General features: G+C 46.0%; 1 long non-coding RNA gene across 1 annotated transcript; it reads right to left on the bottom strand.

Moving 5' to 3' along the window:
• Positions 1–439: 439 nt before the first annotated feature.
• LOC116982591 lies at positions 440–17,819 on the bottom strand. Its single transcript, XR_004414504.1, has 3 exons — positions 17,809–17,819; positions 8,398–8,403; positions 440–749 (listed from the first exon to the last, which is right to left on the bottom strand). It is a non-coding gene; the product is annotated as an uncharacterized LOC116982591 (long non-coding RNA).
• Positions 17,820–18,883: the final 1,064 nt, after the last annotated feature.

Genomic DNA, 18,883 nt, shown 5'->3' with positions numbered 1-18,883 from the left:
CAGGACTGAGTCTGAAGAAGGGTCCCGACTAGAAACATCACCCATCCATTTTCTCCAGGGATGGCTGCCTGACCTGCTAAGTTACTCCAGCACTTTGTGTCTACCTTATAGTGCTGACGAGGCAACAGTTCCATACTGATGCAACTCGGTTTCAGATAAACTACCTCACTCTAGTTTTTTTTTACGGTAGTAGATTATGTGCAGACAGGTAAGAGATGGTCTTGGCAACATTTTCGGCACGGACATTGAAGGGCCTGTTCCTGAGCTGTTCTCATAGAGTCATCGAGTCATACAGCATGGAAAAAGGCCCTTCGGCCCAACTTGCCCACACCTACCAACATGTCCCATCTGCACTAGTGCCGCCTGCAGGCATTTGGCCCATATCCCTCCAAACCTATCCTATCCATGTACCGATCTAAATGTTTCTTAAACGTTGCAATAGTACCTGTCTCAACTACCTCCTCCACCAGCTCATTCCATACACCCACCACCATTTGTGTGAATGTTACCTCTCATGTTCCCATTAAATGTTTCTCCCCTCATGTTAAACCTATGTCCTCTGGTTCATGATTCCCCTACACTGGACAAGAGGCTGTGCGACTCTCCGATCTACTCCTCTCATGATTTTATACACCTCTATAAGATTATCCCTCATCCTCCTGCGCTCTAAGGAATAGAGTCCTAGCCTGCTCAACCTCTCCCTATCTCTATAGCTCGGGCCTTCAATTCCTGGCGACATGCTCGTAAATCTTCTCTGTATCCACTCTAGATTGACAACATCTTTCATATAATATGGTGCCCAGAACCGAACACGATACTCTAAATGTGGCCTCACCAACATCCTGTGCAACTTTGCAACATGGCCTCCCAGCTTTGTGAATATAAATCTTGAATCAGCACTGTATAATGGTTATGTGAAGGGAAAATGGAGGTCAGGTGAACTCGGTTGAAACTTAAAATGTCTGCTCACCAAAGTTGCTGACTATGTGGCTGCAGGCCTCAGGAAGTTGTGATCCTGAGAAATACACATTATCCTGCTGATGCTGCATATTCGCAACTTTGATCTTCCCCGCACTCGTCTGATTGAGGTGGCTGAGTTTCAGAAGGCTGAAGAATATGCAACCCACTGGCTCCCGAATGTCTGAGAAATGTCCCTGTCTTAGCTCTAGGATTGTTCCAATAATTAACATCTCCCATTGTGTATGTGCCTGTTATCAGGACCATTGTACATCTCCCATTCATGTATGTGCCTGTTATCATGACCATTGTATATCCCCATTGTGTACAAGTCTGTCGATTGTTTGGGTAATGTGGGAGGGGGGCTAAACGGTGGCATTAATGTATATAAAGCATTGCAATTAAGGGCAGTCAGCGAGACTCTTTGCTAGGTTGTAACCTGTGTGAAGACTCCTGCTCAATAAACGTACGTTTAAAGCAAACCTGGTGCCTGATCGATTATTGTCGAAACAACCGATGTGAGAGAAAAAAAAGTGAATCAACATTTGGTGGCAGCGGTGGGATGTCAACCAGCGACTGATCGAGCCGGCGAGTGAATCCACTGGGCGACGGGATCGATGTGAAGGGTGCGCAGCCAAGTGAGTAGATTTAGTTAAATCTCCTCTTGGTCCTTCCTCGTATCCCGGCGTAGCAGGGTAATTCGCTGACTTGCATCAGTTGGTGGGACGACATCCGAACGTTCCGGTTGTGGGCACTGGGATAGGGCCGTCTCGAGGATTATCCTAGTCTGATCGAGCGGATAAAACACCCCGTAGAGGGGGACCGTGGACGGTATATAAGAGGAGTGCACTGTGTATAGGAAGTTAACTAGTATTGAGACGTTAACTGAGACCAAGGTACCCCCATATCTCACCGAAAGTCCACTTCAAAGTGACTGAGTGAGATACGGTGGAACCAAGGACTCTAGGTTAACCCTGAAAGAGTTAACAAGTATTGAGTGTTAACCGAGACCAAGGTACTCCCATATCTCACAGAAAGTCCGCTTTAGAGTGGCCGAGTGAGATACGGTGGAACCAAGGACTCACGGTTAACCCTGAAATTTTGGTTGGGATATTTGTGTGACCGTCTCGAGGATTATCCTAGTCTGATCGAGCGGATAAAAAAACCCCGTAGAGGGGGACCGTGGACGGTATATAAGAGGAGTGCACTGTGTATAGGAAGTTAACTGGTATTGAGACGTTAACCGAGACCAAGGTACCTCCGTATCTCACTGAAAGTCCGCCTTAGACTGGTTGTTAAGAGAGGAAATCCTCCACGCGAAGGTCAGGAATTGAAGTGACCAAGTGAGATACGGCGGAACCAAGGACTCTAGGTTAACCCTGAAAGAGTTAACAAGTATTGAGTGTTAGCCGAGACCAAGGTACCCCGTACCTCACAGAAAGTCCGCTTTAAAGTGGCCGAGTGAGATACGGCGGAACCAAGGACTCACGGTTAACCCTGAACTATTGGTGTGTAATAGCATAAGTGTATATTGAATCGTCGGATTAAAAAGTATTGAGTGTTAACCGAGACCAAGGTACCTCCGTATCTCACAGAAAGTCCGCCTTAGACTGGTTGTTAAGAGAGGAAATCCTCCACGCGAAGGTCAGGAATTGAAGTGACCGAGTGAGATACGGCAGAACCAAGGACTCGCGGTTAACCCTGAAATATTGTGTGTGATATTATAAGTTTAAAAATGGGTAATGGTATGGACACCAGTGGTCACCCAGACCGGCCATTACATCAGCTATGTTTCTTGCATCCAGAAATGGAGGAGACCTTTAGGCGTATGTCGGGAGGACTCATTCATAAACTGGGGAAGGATGAATGGCCTGAAGGGGGTTCCAATGATATGGGTGTGTTGTCAAGGGCTCAAAGTGTAATATGGAAAACGGATAGAAAAAATATATATAAAAAGGCCATTCAGTTGTGGATCGATCATTGTAACAAAGAAAAGGCACGGTCTTTAACGGCCAGTTGGCAGAATAATGCCTTGAAACTAGGAATACCCCTGACCGAGGGGGGTCAGGAGAAGTCAGTGACAGTATTAAAACAAGAATGCAGGCATGCAAAGGAAAGTAAGGATCGTCAGCAGAGAGAGAGACAAAATAAGGCCAAGGTAGATAAAGACTTACGTAAGTCGGTGGCTGGCATAGATTTGGGAGGTGACGACGAGGAGGAGGTAGAGGATTATCCTTGGGGAGTCCGTGGAGCACCCCCGTTGAACCAGCCTGCCCCCGTTGCCAGTCCTGTGTCCGCAAATGTGCGGCTCACACGACAGGAGATTCCCCGGTCCAAATCGGTAACAGGTTGGCTGACGAAGCGGCTAAGTGTGCTTCACGCGATAGATTTAAAGTGGTGGGTAGTATGATGAGGCAGGTGAAAAGCCTTTATATGGGCTCGTCTGAATCTGAGAAACCTATGCCAACCATAAATGATGTATTGCTCTTACAGGGGGACGCCTCTGCTAATGTTATAATGGAATGGGAGCAGCTGGGCTGTCGGAAGGCTGACTCTGGACTGTGGCTCACGCCGGCCGGACAGACCTGTATGACAGACCAGTTAGCGACCTGGGTCATTGATTGCCTACATCTAGCCACTCACTGTGGGGCCACCCTGCTAGTAGACGCTCTCTTACAGGCATGGTGGCATCCTCGACTTAAGGTTTTGGCAGCACAAACTAGCGCACGGTGCCCCACCTGTGCGACACACAACCCTGGTAAAGGAGTTGTCTGCCAGACAGGTCGTACTCCATTACCTACTGCTCCGTTTGAAACCTTACAGATGGATTTTATTGATTTGCCTAAGTGTCAGTGTTATAAACATGTACTTGTTATTGTTGATGTGTTTTCTAGGTGGATTGAAGCCTTTCCCACCACTGATTGTACTGCTTCTACGGTGGTGTCTATTTTATTACGGCAGTTTGTTCCTCGATTTGGGGTTCCAAACACCATCAGTTCGGATAACGGCCCTCACTTTATTGCCGCGATCAATAAAGAATTGTGCCGACAGCTGGGAGTAACTCAGCGGCTGCATTGTGCTTATCGCCCACAGGCTGCAGGAATGGTGGAACGCTTGAACCAGACCCTGAAGACCAAGCTTGCCAAGCTGGTGGACCAATCAGGCTCCACATGGGTTAAAATGTTGCCTGTTGCTTTGTTCCAGATCAGAGTCCTTCCAGCAGGGAAGACAAGGTTGTCTCCTGCAGAGATCATCTATGGCCGACCTCTGCGCACCCCCTGGACAGACATTATCCCGGCCACAATGACATTGCATCACATGACGGAGGAGATGGTCTCTTACGTCCTTGCCCTTACAAGGGCCCTGCGTGAGATTCATGGGGAGGTCAAGGCCGCTTATGTGGGCGACATAGATTTTCCCGTTAATGGACGGATCACCCCGGGCTCTTATGTGTTGATTAAGAATTGGGTTCGTAAAGACACCCTTTCTCCTCGATGGTTGGGCCCCTTCCAGGTTCTCCTCACCACCCCCACCGCAGTAAAGGTAGAAGGACGAGCGGCATGGGTGCATTTGCACCATTGCAAAGTGATTGGTGACACCAAGCAAAGGGGGGAGGTCAAGGTCAGGGAGGGGGATCCAGTCCACGGGAAGCAGGGCACGAATTAATTTTGCCATGAAATTGCACGTTCTTTTCTTTTTCCCTCCCTTGTCTTCACAGATACGAAATAAATCGCTGAGATGAGGGTCTTTGTGGCATTCATATTAGTGGTGACCACTGCAGGGTTAATCGGTGTTGGCTGGAAATGGACAAAGCCTGAACATGGACGGAACGAACGAGGAAAGAGAGGGGAACGAGAAGACTCCAATTTATTCATCCAGGCACACAACGAGCTATTCGGGAAGGGGCAGGTGGTTTGTTATCCACAAATGACATCAGTTACCTCCCTGTTTACCCCATCCCCTGCATGGGGCAGAACCGAACGATTGGTGAAGTGCCAGGGAAAAGAAATGGTCCCTGTCAAGCCCGTCAGCATCGACTATGATATGCTTCTTGCTCCACCGGCCAACTGCTTACCGCTACCTAAGAACAATAACCACTCCTACGACAATTGCTATAATGGATCTAGGATGGCGTCAAGAGCACCAGCCAGGCCATCATGAGCAGGAGAAACTGTTACCATTCCCCAACGACAGCGACAACGATGAAGTAAGTGAGGAAGGAGAATTGGGGGACAAGGGTCGGACGGTCCAAGAAGCCTTGGCCAGGGAACTAGAAGGTTACGAGATTCGGCGAATGGGACTTTTAAATGGACTGTGAGTGTTGCCATAAAAATGGCAAAAGGGGGGAATGTGAATATAAATCTTGAATCAGCACTGTATAATGGTTATGTGAAGGGAAAATGGAGGTCAGGTGAACTCGGTTGAAACTTAAAATGTCTGCTCACCAAAGTTGCTGACTATGTGGCTGCAGGCCTCAGGAAGTTGTGATCCTGAGAAATACACATTATCCTGCTGATGCTGCATATTCGCAACTTTGATCTTCCCCGCACTCGTCTGATTGAGGTGGCTGAGTTTCAGAAGGCTGAAGAATATGCAACCCACTGGCTCCCGAATGTCTGAGAAATGTCCCTGTCTTAGCTCTAGGATTGTTCCAATAATTAACATCTCCCATTGTGTATGTGCCTGTTATCAGGACCATTGTACATCTCCCATTCATGTATGTGCCTGTTATCATGACCATTGTATATCCCCATTGTGTACAAGTCTGTCGATTGTTTGGGTAATGTGGGAGGGGGGCTAAACGGTGGCATTAATGTATATAAAGCATTGCAATTAAGGGCAGTCAGCGAGACTCTTTGCTAGGTTGTAACCTGTGTGAAGACTCCTGCTCAATAAACGTACGTTTAAAGCAAACCTGGTGCCTGATCGATTATTGTCGAAACAACCGATGTGAGAGAAAAAAAAGTGAATCAACAGCTTCTATACTATACTGTTTTATGTTTTATATTCTGTGCAGTTCCCTGTATCTCTGGTATAAAATACCTAAGCTGGAGGTGTCTGCTGCCTGGTGTGATGTAGGCCAATTAACAGTCCCACCATTTTACTGAGGCAAGAGAACACTTCATAGCCATGTCAGTTTGCGGACCACATCACTCGAGCAGCCTCCTGCTGTGGACCAGCGCCTGTGCTCTGTTCACAGTGCTGCTTGTTTACAAAGCTGTCCTTTTAATTTCAAAACCAATTACTGCCTGTCGTCTATGCTTGAACATGTTATTGGAAAGGCGGGTTCTCATTTGTATCCTTGTTGTCCACCTAATTCTTGAAGGATGTCATGTCTAACAGTCCCGAGCAGCAGGTATGGACAGGTATGAGCAAACATCTGTGCAATATTTAAGAAGGGCAATAAGGATGCAACTGAGAATTACAGACCAGTTTCACTGACCAGTGTTACATGTAAGATCTTGGAATCACGTAAGCCTCCCCGGTGCCAGGATCCAGGATGTCACGGACAGAGTGCAGAAAATTCAACGGAAACACAACTTATTTTCACTATTGACGACATCACAAGGGCATTAGATAAGGGGAAATCTATACATATGGCATTCCTGGACTTTTCGAAAGCGTTCCATAAAGTTCCTCATGAAAGGCTCCTAGGGCAACTGGATTACTATGGCATCAGAAATAGTCTACATAACTGGATTAGGGACTTTCTCACAAACCGGACGCAGAGGGTGGCCTGTGAAGGAAACATTTCTTTAGAAGAACAAGTACTGTCAGGAGTACCACAAGGCACGGTCCTCAGACCACTGTTGTCCCTGACGTACATTAATGATCTACCTGAACACATAAATTGTAAAACAAGACTCTTCGCAGATGATTGTCTTGTATATACACCTGTCACTGATGTAGAGGATATGAACTCCTTACAAGAAGACCTTGTCCTTGGAATTATGGCAAAACACATGGAAGATGAGCTTCAACCCAACCAAATGCTCAATTATGGTCATTTCAAACAAGAAGAAACCACCTACTCGAGACTACGTCTTTTGTGGACAAATACTTCATCGTACAACTTCTCAACCATACCTTGGAGTTCATCTTGATAGCAAGCTTTCGTGGGGGGAACACGTGGACAACACGGTCGCTAAAGCAAACTGGACACTAGGTTTCCTTAGACGAAACCTCTGGTTCTGCCCAAAGGAAGTGAAAACCATAGCATATACAACATTGGTTAGACTCTTACTGGAATACGCTTCATGCGTCTGGGACCCGTACAAAACTGGTCATATCGACAAACTAGAAGGGGTACAGAGGAAAGCAGCACGCTTTTGCATCGGGAACTACAATAGAGGTAGCTGTGTCACCCAGATGCTGTCCAACCTGGAGTGGGAAACGCTGGAAACAAGAAGGGCAAGAAACAGACAAGCTATGTAAATAAGTTTATGTAAATAAGATCCCATTGTGACGTAATAGCTGCTAACTGCCACAGCATTTGAAGTTATTGTTCTCAAAGTGGGGTTTTGTAAAGTTAGAAATGTGAATAACTTGTAAAATATAACATCAATCTTCACGAAGCTTGATACAAAAGACCACAGGACAATTGTGAGTAAGGTGGTCCAAAAATTGTAGCACTATTGTGTACCGTTTTGGACTAGATCTGGGATCACATGCGCAGACACACACACACACACACACACACACACACACACACACACACACACACACACACACACACACACACACACACACACACACACACACACACACACACACACACAGCAAACAAGATGAGAGTTTTATTAATATATAGATGCACAGGACAAGATTTTTACACCAAGCGCGGTGAGTGCCTGGAACGCGCACTGCCAGGGTTCATGTGGAGGCAGATATGATTGCAAAGTTTATGAGGCTTTTAGATTGGCACGTGGTCATGCAGGGAATGGAGGGATATAGATCATGTGCAGGCAGAGATCAGTTTATCATGTTCAGCATAAACATTCTGGGCCAAAGGGCCTGCTCATCTGCTGTACTGTTCCAGGTTCCTATCTTAACCTCCGACAATAGAATGCAAAATTCACTCCCATCTTGAATCTCATCAGCAGGTTCATGTTTTTTCTTTCTTTGACACTTTTACCGAGAACACCACCAAATTTATTGTGTATGTACACTTGAAGAGATAGGAGGTTATTGCGATCCCTGTGCAGGGAATCACTTTCTCTCCTGCGAGTTTAATAATATCATTGGTACATTTCATTACAGCCCATCCAGTGGAGTTGGCCCCGCATTGAGAAAAATCCATTTGTGTAACAGCAGGTAGACAGACAGCAAAGTCCTTGCCCTTCAGATTTTGTCCACACATTCAATTTTCAGAGAATTGCTTGAGTCTGCAGGAGAAAAATAGGCCAGGGGTCTATTGTAGTGTTTATTCTCTGCATCAACTTTCTCCTGACCCTTGTCACAAGATCCAGGCAATAGCTTCCGTTCATTTTTCAGATGTGTTATCTAACTTGCATTTAGCCAGCAATATGTGGCTTAACCCCTGCAGAAGGTACAGGAGCCTGAAAAATGTAATGCACAGTCACAGCAACAGATTCTTCCCTACAACCTTCAGACTATTAAACACTACAACCTCCAAATAAGTTATGAACTACATAGACTTGAGTGCAATTTTTTATTATCTTTGTACTATTATTGGGTCGAAGATATTGATATGTGTCAATATATATATATATGTATGTGTGTGTGTATATATGCATATCTAGATTGATAGACAGACAGACAGACGGACAGACAGTTAGATAGATAGATAGATAAATATACTTTTTTGTTGTTTATTATGCTGTTCACAAAACACTCTTGGCTTGACTTGGCTCTTGATTTGATTGCGAGTTCAACATTATTACTTGAGTAAATGAATTTAATTTGATTTGGTTTAATTTAGAGACTGGGTTTTGAGATGTAGCATGGAAACAGGACCTTCGGCCCATCGAGTCCACGCTGACCATAGGGCCGGATTTAGATGAAGAGAGGCCCTAGGCTATTTAACTTGTGAGGCCCCCGCCCCAATCCCCCAGCCCCACGACTAGAGGACCATGACTACCCGACAGTGACAGTGTGACACTTTTAGATCCAACTGTATGTTGTCATTAAATAATTGGTTTTAAAATACATATTGGATTCACCGTGGAGCGGGCAATGCCTTACCTGGATCGCCATTTGGACCTGCTGCTTCAACATCAGAGCTGTGGTTTGTGGAGTTCCCAGCCTCGGGCCGCACTGATTTCTACATCGCAGAGCCCTGGGATCTCTTTGCTGAGGACCGCCAGTGTGAATCTCCGCTCAGCTCAGCCTGTGGACTTCGGGAGCCGCAGTCTCCGGTCGGAAGTGGCTGATTCGGAGGTCCAAGCAGCTGAGGGTGTTCTTCCGTTCCGACGTCGGAGTTCCATCATCCCGGCGAGAGGGCCTGAGTATCGGGCTGCCCGTATTGGGGATTGCGGGGGGCTCGAGAGGAGGGGGTCCATTGGAGACGGGAAAAGGGATCATCAATGGGGGGCGAGGACTCCTTCCCATGGAAGAATGCTGTGAGGTGGAGGCGACGGAAGAAGAGTTCAAAATCGTGGCGGGCGTGGAACTCATTGAGGTGGGAACGGAGGGGGACAAAGGTGAGGCCTCTGCTGAGGACAGGCCATTCGGTATCTGAAAGGGGGAGGTCAGGGGGGATGGTGAACACACGGCAAGGATGGGGGTTGGGGCCGGAGAAAGGCAGGTGAGTGGACTGAGGCCGAGGCGATATCTGGTGGGGGCGTGGTGGGTGGTCAGGTAGGAGGGGGGTATGAGGACTGTAGTGTGCGTGGGGAAGGGCTGGGGCTACATGGTTTGAGGGGGATGGGAAAGACCCAGTGGAACAGCCACTGATGTTACCAGGGTTGGGGGGACTGGCACTAGGACCCAGCGCAGTCAAACCCAGGGGAGTTGGAGTCTGCAGCATGGAAACTTCAGGCCCGGTGCTGAGTCCAGGATTCAGGTAACGCGACGGCTGCGGTCTGCTGGAGAGCGGTGAAGTGGTGAGGGTCAGTAGAGTCAATGGTGGAAGACCGCGGGGAGTGGAGACCGGGTCAACGGGCGAAGCGTGGGAGGTCCCGGTGGGCGGATGTTTGGTGGGTGGCGAGGTTCAGTGGGCCCGGTGAGGCAGCGAGGTGAGTAGGCCCTGGTGCGGCGGGGAGGTTCGGTGGGCAGCGGCGATGTTCGGTAGGCCCGGTGCGGCGCCGATGTTCGGCGGCCCCGGTGCGGCGGCGATGTTCGGCAGGCCCAGTGAGGCGGCGATGTTCGGCAGGCCCAGTGAGGCGGCGAGGTGAGTAGGCCCCAGTGGGGTGGCGAGGTCAAAGATCCAAGGATCTTTGGAGCAAATCCCTCTCCGACAATGAATATAAACCTCACCTGTATTATAATCCCGCCCCCCCATACCACCAAAACCTCCGGAATCGCAATCACAGTGCCACTGACGGTAGGTTTTGTAACAACGCCACTATGTGAAAAGGTTTATACACCTTGGCGGTGCGAGGCCGACGCCCCCCCCTAGATCTCGAGGCCCTAAGCTTAAGCTTATGAAGCTTATACGTAAATCCGGCCCTGACCATAGATCTCCCGTTCATGGTAGCTCTATGTTGTCCCATTTTCTCATCGACTCCCTGCACACTAACAGACAATTTTGCAGGTAGCTGAATAGTATTGAAGACCATCCCACTCTCATGGATCTGCAAACTATCAAAGTTTGGAAAAAAAATGTTAGTCACGGTGGCCAATTGAACATGACAATGGGATAATAATAACACGTCGAAAGCATGACAATGGTTCACTCTCAGGCTCAATAAAATTGTCAGTCTAAATCTGACCCATTTTAGATGCATAGAAAGTGGAAATCTTCTTACTCCTACAGAGAGTTACAGAGCTCAGTTTGGGGAATAGTCAAATTATAATTCCTGTCTTTAAGGTAATTTATCTTTTGGGTGGCACAGTGGGGCAGCGGTAGAGGTTTGTGCACTCACTGGGGGAACATATGGTAACTCCACACAGACAGCACCTGTGGTCAGGAGAGTCTCTGGGATTGAGGCAGCAACTTTACCTCTGTGCCACTGTGCCACCCCTTGCTCAGACCTTTGCTCAGAAAGTAAAAGATCACTGGTACTGCCTGTGAGGAATTTGTATGTTTTCCTTGTCATCTTGTGGGTTTACTCCAGGAGCTCCAGTTTACACCCACACTGCAAAGATGAGCAGGTTGAAGGATAGAGCTAGTGTATAGGTCTCGCTGGTTGGTGTGGACTCGATGGACCATTCTGTATCTCTAAACTAAACTAAATTAAACTATGGAACTGATGAAGCTCACATTGTCGGTGTTAGTTTATGTTTTGCTGGACATTTGGACAAACTTGATTTAACTTTTTAGAATATTCAGATCTTTTATTAAATTTACTTTTAATTTTAGTGTAGTTTAGAAAACTACCTGATGCTTGAAGTAGGACACATTTTGTCCAATCTTGGACATCACTATAAGGGTAGATGGACCCTTCCTTTTTACCTCATCCACTCATCTCATCACTTGTTACTCCATTAGGCTTCAGCCTCATTTGTTCTGAACAAACGGGGAGCATGGTGGCACAGCAGTAGTGTTGCTGCTTTACAGCGCTTGCAGACCCGGGTTTGATCCCGACTACGGGTGCTGTTTGTGCGGTGTTTGTACATTTTCCCCGTGACCTTGTGGGTTTTCTCTGAGATCTTGTATGATAGAATTGAAGGGGGGGGGGAGGGGGGGGGGAGGGGGGGGGGAGGGGGGGGGGGAGAATGCAAGGGTTACTTGAAATAAGATAAATCAAATGTCATATCACTGGGTTGTAAGCTGCCCATGCAAAGTATGAGGTGCTGTTCCTCCAATTTGCATGTGACCTCATTCTGACCATTGATCTGGTCATTGTCACCTCATCACCAAAACTCTCCAACCTTGGCAACGTCTTCATACATCTCTACCATACCCTCTCTATCATGGTCACATCATTGGGATGATGTAGCCTGCACTGAGATGGAGGGTCCTAGCCTAATCTAACGTCCATGTGGCTTGCACATCTCCTGTCCAAAGAACTTTGCCCTTTCCTATAAAGTGCAGATCTCTTTCTAAAAAAGAATAACACTTATTAGTTGTGGATTCCCATGTGCACTCTTACTTCATTCTCTAGTTCCATTTAATACTGTTCCAGCAGAAAGCTTAATTAAAAATTAAAAACAAATATAAAATGCAATTATAGGCAAGATTGATTAAAAGGATAAAAGATTTACATGGAAAAATATCAGTTTACTCAGGGTAAATCAATAATGTCAACAGAGCTTCAAATGTAAGACTTTCCCGTGAACATCAATTATACACGTTCTCCACGGATGCATCCTGGCCCCGCTGAGCTACTCCAGCATTTTGTGCCGATCTAAGTTTCAAGGGTTAGTAAGTATGCAGATGATACTAAGATAGGTGGGGTTGCGGGTAATGAAGAAGAGTTTCAAAGTCTACAGAGAGATTTATGCCAGTTGGAAGAGTGGGCTGAAAGATGGCGGAGTTTAATGCTGATAAATGTGAGGTGCTACATCTTGGCAGGACAAATCAAAATAGGACGTACATGGTAAATGGTAGGGAATTGAAGAATGTAGGTGAACAGAGGGATCTGGGAATAACTGTGCACAGTTCCATGAAAGTGGAATCTCATGTAGATAGGGTGGTAAAGAAAGCTTTTGGTGTGCTGGCCTTTATAAATCAGAGCATTGAGTATAGAAGTTGGGATGTAATGTTAAAATTGTACAAGGCATTGGTGAGGCCAATTCTGGAGTATGGTGTACAATTTTGGTCGCCTAATTATAGGAAGGATGTCAACAAAATAGAGAGAGTACAGAGGAGATTTACTAGAATGTTGCCTGGGTTTCAGCAACTAAGTTACAGAGAAAGGTTGAACAAGTTAGGGCTTTATTCTTTGGAGCGCAGAAGGTTAAGGGGGGACTTGATAGAGGTTTTTAAAATGATGAGAGGGATAGACAGAGTTGACGTGGAAAAGCTTTTCCCACTGAGAGTAGGGAAGATTCAAACAAGGGGACATGACTTGAGAATTAAGGGACTGAAGTTTAGGGGTAACATGAGGGGGAACTTCTTTACTCAGAGAGTGGTAGCTGTGTGGAATGAGCTTCCAGTGAAGGTGGTGGAGGCAGGTTCGTTTTTATCATTTAAAAATAAATTGGATAGTTATATGGATGGGAAAGGAATGGAGGGTTATGGTCTGAGCGCAGGTATATGGGACTAGGGGAGATTATGTGTTCGGCACGGACTAGAGGGGTCGAGATGGCCTGTTTCCGTGCTGTAATTGTTATATGGTTATTATATGGTTAAGGGTTCAAGAAATATCAATTATACTTTTCTCTCTAATCCCCGGTGAGATTTTAAAGGAACATTGTGCCCAGTTGCATAAATCTGAAAGTTACAAAGTAAGACAGGAAAACTTTCATAATCATAATTTATTTGAGCTGTTGACACGGAAATTCCTGAGGGTACACAGTGATAGAGATGGAGCATGCAAAATAATGACCCTTGAAACTTTGATCAGCACAAAATGCTGGAGTAACTCAGCGGGGTCAGGGAGCATCCGCGGAGGACGTAGATAGGCGATGTTTCAAATCGGAACCCTTCTTAAGTTCCATGCACTGCCACACTCTGTGTAAAACATTTGCCCCACACATTTCCCCTCGATTTCGCATAATGCATTTCCGTAAAGAGTCTTCAATTGTGGCGATTGCAATTGGTACATTTATAGGCGGGAGCACAAGAGACTGCAGTTTATATGTGAGTGCTATTGCCACTGCTTTTTCTCTGTGATTGCAATTTCGCAGGATTGTACAAACACTTACAAATACCTTATTTCCCTCAAGCTCCTTATGATGATGCTTTAGCTGGAAAGTAATTCCACCCAGCAGCTTAAAGCACAGGGCCAACGCAACAAAGGCAAAACAAAAGGTTGAAAAATTCTATCAACAACACATTTCCATAAAATGCTGCCTAATGTGCCAGATATCTAATTCAAAGTCTCTTTCAGGATTAGATTGGATTATGCTGGCAATTGCGAAAACTGTTATTAAGTTCTGAATCATTTAGCCGAGTTTTATTCAGTTCTCTTTTTACACAGTTTATGACTTGTAAGTTAAAAATAAATCAAAAGGCTCGGTTTTTTAGACTTCTGTATCTTCTTCCCAATGGTCAGAGAGAAATAAGAGCGAGGCCAGGATGGTGTGGGTCTCTGATAATACTGGTGGCCTTTCTGAGTCAATGCCTCCTATAGATCCCTTCAATTGTGGGGAGGTCAGTAACTGTGATGGACCAACCAGGCAGTGCCTTTGACACTGTAATCTCCTTCATTCATGAGCATTTGAGTTGCCAAATCAGGCCATGATGCAATCAGTCAATTCTATCATACAATTCTACCATTCTACATAAAGGGCGACACAGTGAAGCAGTGGCAGAGTTGCTGCCTTATGGCGCTAGAGACCCAAGTTCGATCCTGTCCTCCGGTGTTGTTAGTACTGAATTTCTATGTTCTCCCAGTGACCCCATGGGTTTTCTCCGGGTGCTCCAGTTTCCTCCCATATTGCAAAGACGTGAGGGTTTGTAGTTTAATTGGCTTCTGTAAATTGTAAATTGTCGCTAGTGTGTATGATAGAACTAGTGTACGAGGTGATCAATGGTCGGTGCAGACTCGGTGGGTTGAAAGGCCAGTTTCCACGTTGTAGTCTAAAGTCTACCATACACCTGTAGAAGTCCAAGAGAGTATTCATCGGCATACCATGAATCGCTGAACTGCACGTGAATCAATAGGTAAAATAGGTTGGAGATAATCATCATTTACTTTTTATCAGCATCCAGGAGCTGGTTCGATGGGCTGAATGTGCTATATTCCTGCATTCAGGAGGACTCACTTGTTTCAACACGCTGAGTTCATCGGCTGATGTATGTTATTTCATTGTGTATGCACATGCAGATAATGTTATGGAGATTGCATCCTATCAGATGATAACAGTTCAAATTCTTTATGCTGATGAAACTCAGGAAGAACAATTTTCCTTCAACTTAATTGCCCACTTTTCAATTTCGATGTGCAGTGGCAAAATGCAACGTGACCTCCCCGGCAACGTGAAGGGCTTCTCGATCCCCTGTCAATAATGTTTATTCCAGCTTTTGAAAGCGGAGAAGCATTGGAATAAATTCTTCCACAAATTCCACCTAAATCCACGACAATTCCTCGCATCCACCTTCATTAAAATGTTAAGCTGGTAGATTTTGTGCCGACTGCTGCTCAGACATTCTCTGCTTGAAATAAACCACCTCACTATTCATCCTATTACCTCCAACAAATTACGTTCTGTTAATAACCCTGTCTGTTACTCCCTGCTAACCCATCGCAGATAGAGTCATAAAGTCAAACAGCTTGGAAACAGGCCCTTTGGCCCAACTGGCCCATGCCAACCAATAGTAGACTTCACAGAAACAATACACTAATGCGCCTGTCCCACTTAGGTGACTTTTTAGGCAACTGCAGGAGACTCTGCGGTCGCCACATGTTCGCGGGTGGTTGCCGGGTAGTCGCCTTCATGGTCGTGAGGAGTTTGCGCATTCTTGGAACTAGTCACGGCCTCATTATGGTCACCACAAATTTTTCAACATGTTGAAAAATTAGCGGCGACCGGACTGAAGCCGCCATGGAGAGTAGTGAGAATTATCGTGCCGTAGGTGGGTCTGCAGGAAGTCCTAGTGGGTTGCCAGGACGTCGAAGGTTCTCGGAGGTTCTCGTACGTTGTAGCCGGTGCTGACTGGTGAATTTCATTGGCTCATTGGGAAAAAAAACCGTAAGCAGTAGTTTCTGAACCAAGGATAACCGACCGGTAATGTTAATGTCTGCTGACCTTCACAGCTGTGTATCTCTGATTTCTTAAAGGTTGTCTCCACTCCTTCTCCCTCCTTCTTCCCCCCTCTCCCCCTCTCCCCCCCTCTCTTTTAAAGGACTGACCGTACACTGTGCTTTAGTCGTCTTAATTACAGCGCCAACCTTCCTGTTCACCTGTGTTTGTATCACCTTGGCTTTGCACCGTGTGAATTTCACTCAGACAGCGCTCTCCCCACTTGCCCTGTCCTCCGCCTGCATAATGGGCTGGTGAAGGAAGCGATGTGCTTGTATGTGTGTTGACAGTCGCCGGAAAAGTCGCCTACGTGGGACAAGCCCATAAGAGTCTGCTCACCCGATGCCGAACCGGGAACCGGGTGAGCCAGGCCTGCTGTTGAAATGTGGCCGCGGCTCGTCGGGTCCTTCTGCAGAACCACACGGCTGGTCAGGAGCTCAACCTAAACTTGAACCTTCTGGGTCTGAAAGGGATCAGACCCAAGCAGCACACTAGTTGGAGTTTAGTGACCACTGATGCATTGTTATGATCCACCACCAAACTCCCTCTACAATGATTTGACTCAATCATCCTAACCAGATTTGTACAGTGCAGTGGGATCTGTCGTTGTGAGTTTGGACAACAAGCCAAATCATTTAGTTCCATTACTCACATTCCCATACATTCGTACTGAGCGTGACTTTTAAATGAATGGAGAAACTGCAGCAAACCTTAAGGCCTTTCTACAATAAGAGATAAACCTTATTATTCATTGAACACTGCTTGTACTCTGTAGAGGCAGCTAAAGATGTGCAGTGATGAATAAAAATGGTTGCTCCTGGCCACTTATTGGTTCTCTTTGGGATTAATAAGTAATTTCAGTTCTGGTGAACTTTGAAGTTCCCCTGCCTTTATTACCAGTGCTTCTTCTCATCATTTCAAAGAAGGAGGGAGGATTTCACACTCAACAAAGCTGTGACAGCACTTGCCAATTAAAGAAGGCACTGAGCTTGTTTCTGTAAGCTCCATGGATGGTGCCAGTTCTCAATGTCCATATTAAACTCCAATTCAGATATTATGACATGCCAAACTAGGATCCAGCTGAACATTCATACAATATCAATCCTTTCCCACACTGGCTGTTCCTGACGTCGTGCCATATTTCCCTTCAATGTTACATGCTGTTATAGAGTCAGAGTGTCATGGAGTCATACAGTGTGAAAACAGGCCCTTCAGCCCAACATGCCCACAATGGCCATCTATACTAGTTCCATTTGCCTATCTTTGGTCCTTATCCCTCTAAACCTATGCTATCCAAGTAACTGCCCAAATGATTTTTAAACATTGCGATGGTACCTGCCTCTACAACCTCCTCCAGGAGCTTGTTCCATAAACTCACCAGCCTTTGTGCCCCCCGGGGAACAAGAGTTCAATGGTGGCCAGACAAGTAGAGGGACGATGGTTCGCGATATGACTGGATAGAGACAACGGTTGCATCGGGCCTTTATGGCCAGCTGCATCTGGTTACAAAACCTGGCGACTCTTGTATATAGTCTTGGTGGGCCATTTCTATACACAGGCAGAGGATGAGCACAGACATCAGGAGCCAAAGGGCCTGTTCCTGTGCTGCACTGTTCTATATTGTATACATGACTCCAAACCACAATTGACCCTCAAATGTCATGGTAAATTGTTATTAGTTTAGTTTAGTTGGTTTAGAGATTATGACATGTTTCTATCAGATCCCCTAACATGCATCTAAATTCCAGTGTATACAAGCCCAGTCGTTCCATTCTTGCATCATATGGCAGTCCTGCCATCCCGGGAATTAACCTTGTGAACCTACGCTGCACTCCCTCAATAGCAAGAATGTCCTTCCTCACATTAGGAGTCCAAAACTGCACATTTTCCTTCAAAACTCCAGATATGGTCTCACCAGGGCCATGTGCAACTGCAGGAGGACCTCTTTGCTCCAATACTTAACTCCTCTTGTTATGAAGGCCAACATGCCTGGCGTACCTGCATGCTTACTTTCAGTGACTGATGTGCAAGGACACCCAGGTCTCGTTGCACTTCTCCTTTCCTTAACTGACACAATAGACAATAGACAATAGGTGCAGGAGTAGGCCATTTGGCCCTTCGAGCCAGCACCGCCATTCAATGTGATCATGGCTGATCATTCCCATGGTGGTGCTGGCTCGAAGGGCCGAACGGCCTACTCCTGCACCTATTTTCTATGTATCTATGTTCTATGTAGCTATGTAGCACTCGTAGTCAGGATTGAACACTGGTCTCTAGTGCTGTAAGACAGGAACTCTACTGCTGCGCTGCCATGCCGCCTCTAATCGTTATTGTTTAGGTTATTGTCACGTATACTGAAGTACAGTGAAAAACTTTTTTGTTGCCTGCTATCCAGTCAGCAGAAAGACTATATCTAATTATAATCGAGCCGAACTGTGCTAACAAGGTTTAGAGATACAGCATAGAAGCAGGTCATTCAGCCCATCGAGTCCAGGTAGCCTATTGAACACCCAGTTACACTAGTTCCATATTATCACTGTTTCACATCCACTCCCTTCACACTGAGGCCAATTTACAGAGTGCCAATTAACCTGCAAACCCGCACGTCTTTGGGATGTGGGAGGGGTGGGCAAACATTGCTCATATTCTGAAAATGAATCATAGAACAAAAATTATGCTGACCTCATATTGACCATTTAAATTATTTCCCTTTTATGCCAAATTTCCGAATTCCCTTGTGTTAGCAACAGATGTAAAAGTTGTCAGAAGGAAAAAGAAAAGAAAATCTATTTGCCAGCCTTACTGTCATGTAAGATTTGAAGATTTGTCCTTAAGGGGAGCTGAGCTTTTTACTTCTGAAGTGGAAAGCAATTTGATTGTCAGCCCCTCATTGACCTCTCTATTAACTCCCTCATCCTTCAGGCAACTATCCCAAACAATGGGTCAAAACTTG

The sequence above is a fragment of the Amblyraja radiata genome, chromosome 17, assembly GCF_010909765.2.
Source record: "Amblyraja radiata isolate CabotCenter1 chromosome 17, sAmbRad1.1.pri, whole genome shotgun sequence".
Taxonomy (NCBI): domain Eukaryota; kingdom Metazoa; phylum Chordata; class Chondrichthyes; order Rajiformes; family Rajidae; genus Amblyraja; species Amblyraja radiata.
The sequence above is the reverse complement of the archived record's forward strand: the minus strand, read 5'-3'. Positions and strand labels throughout refer to the sequence as shown.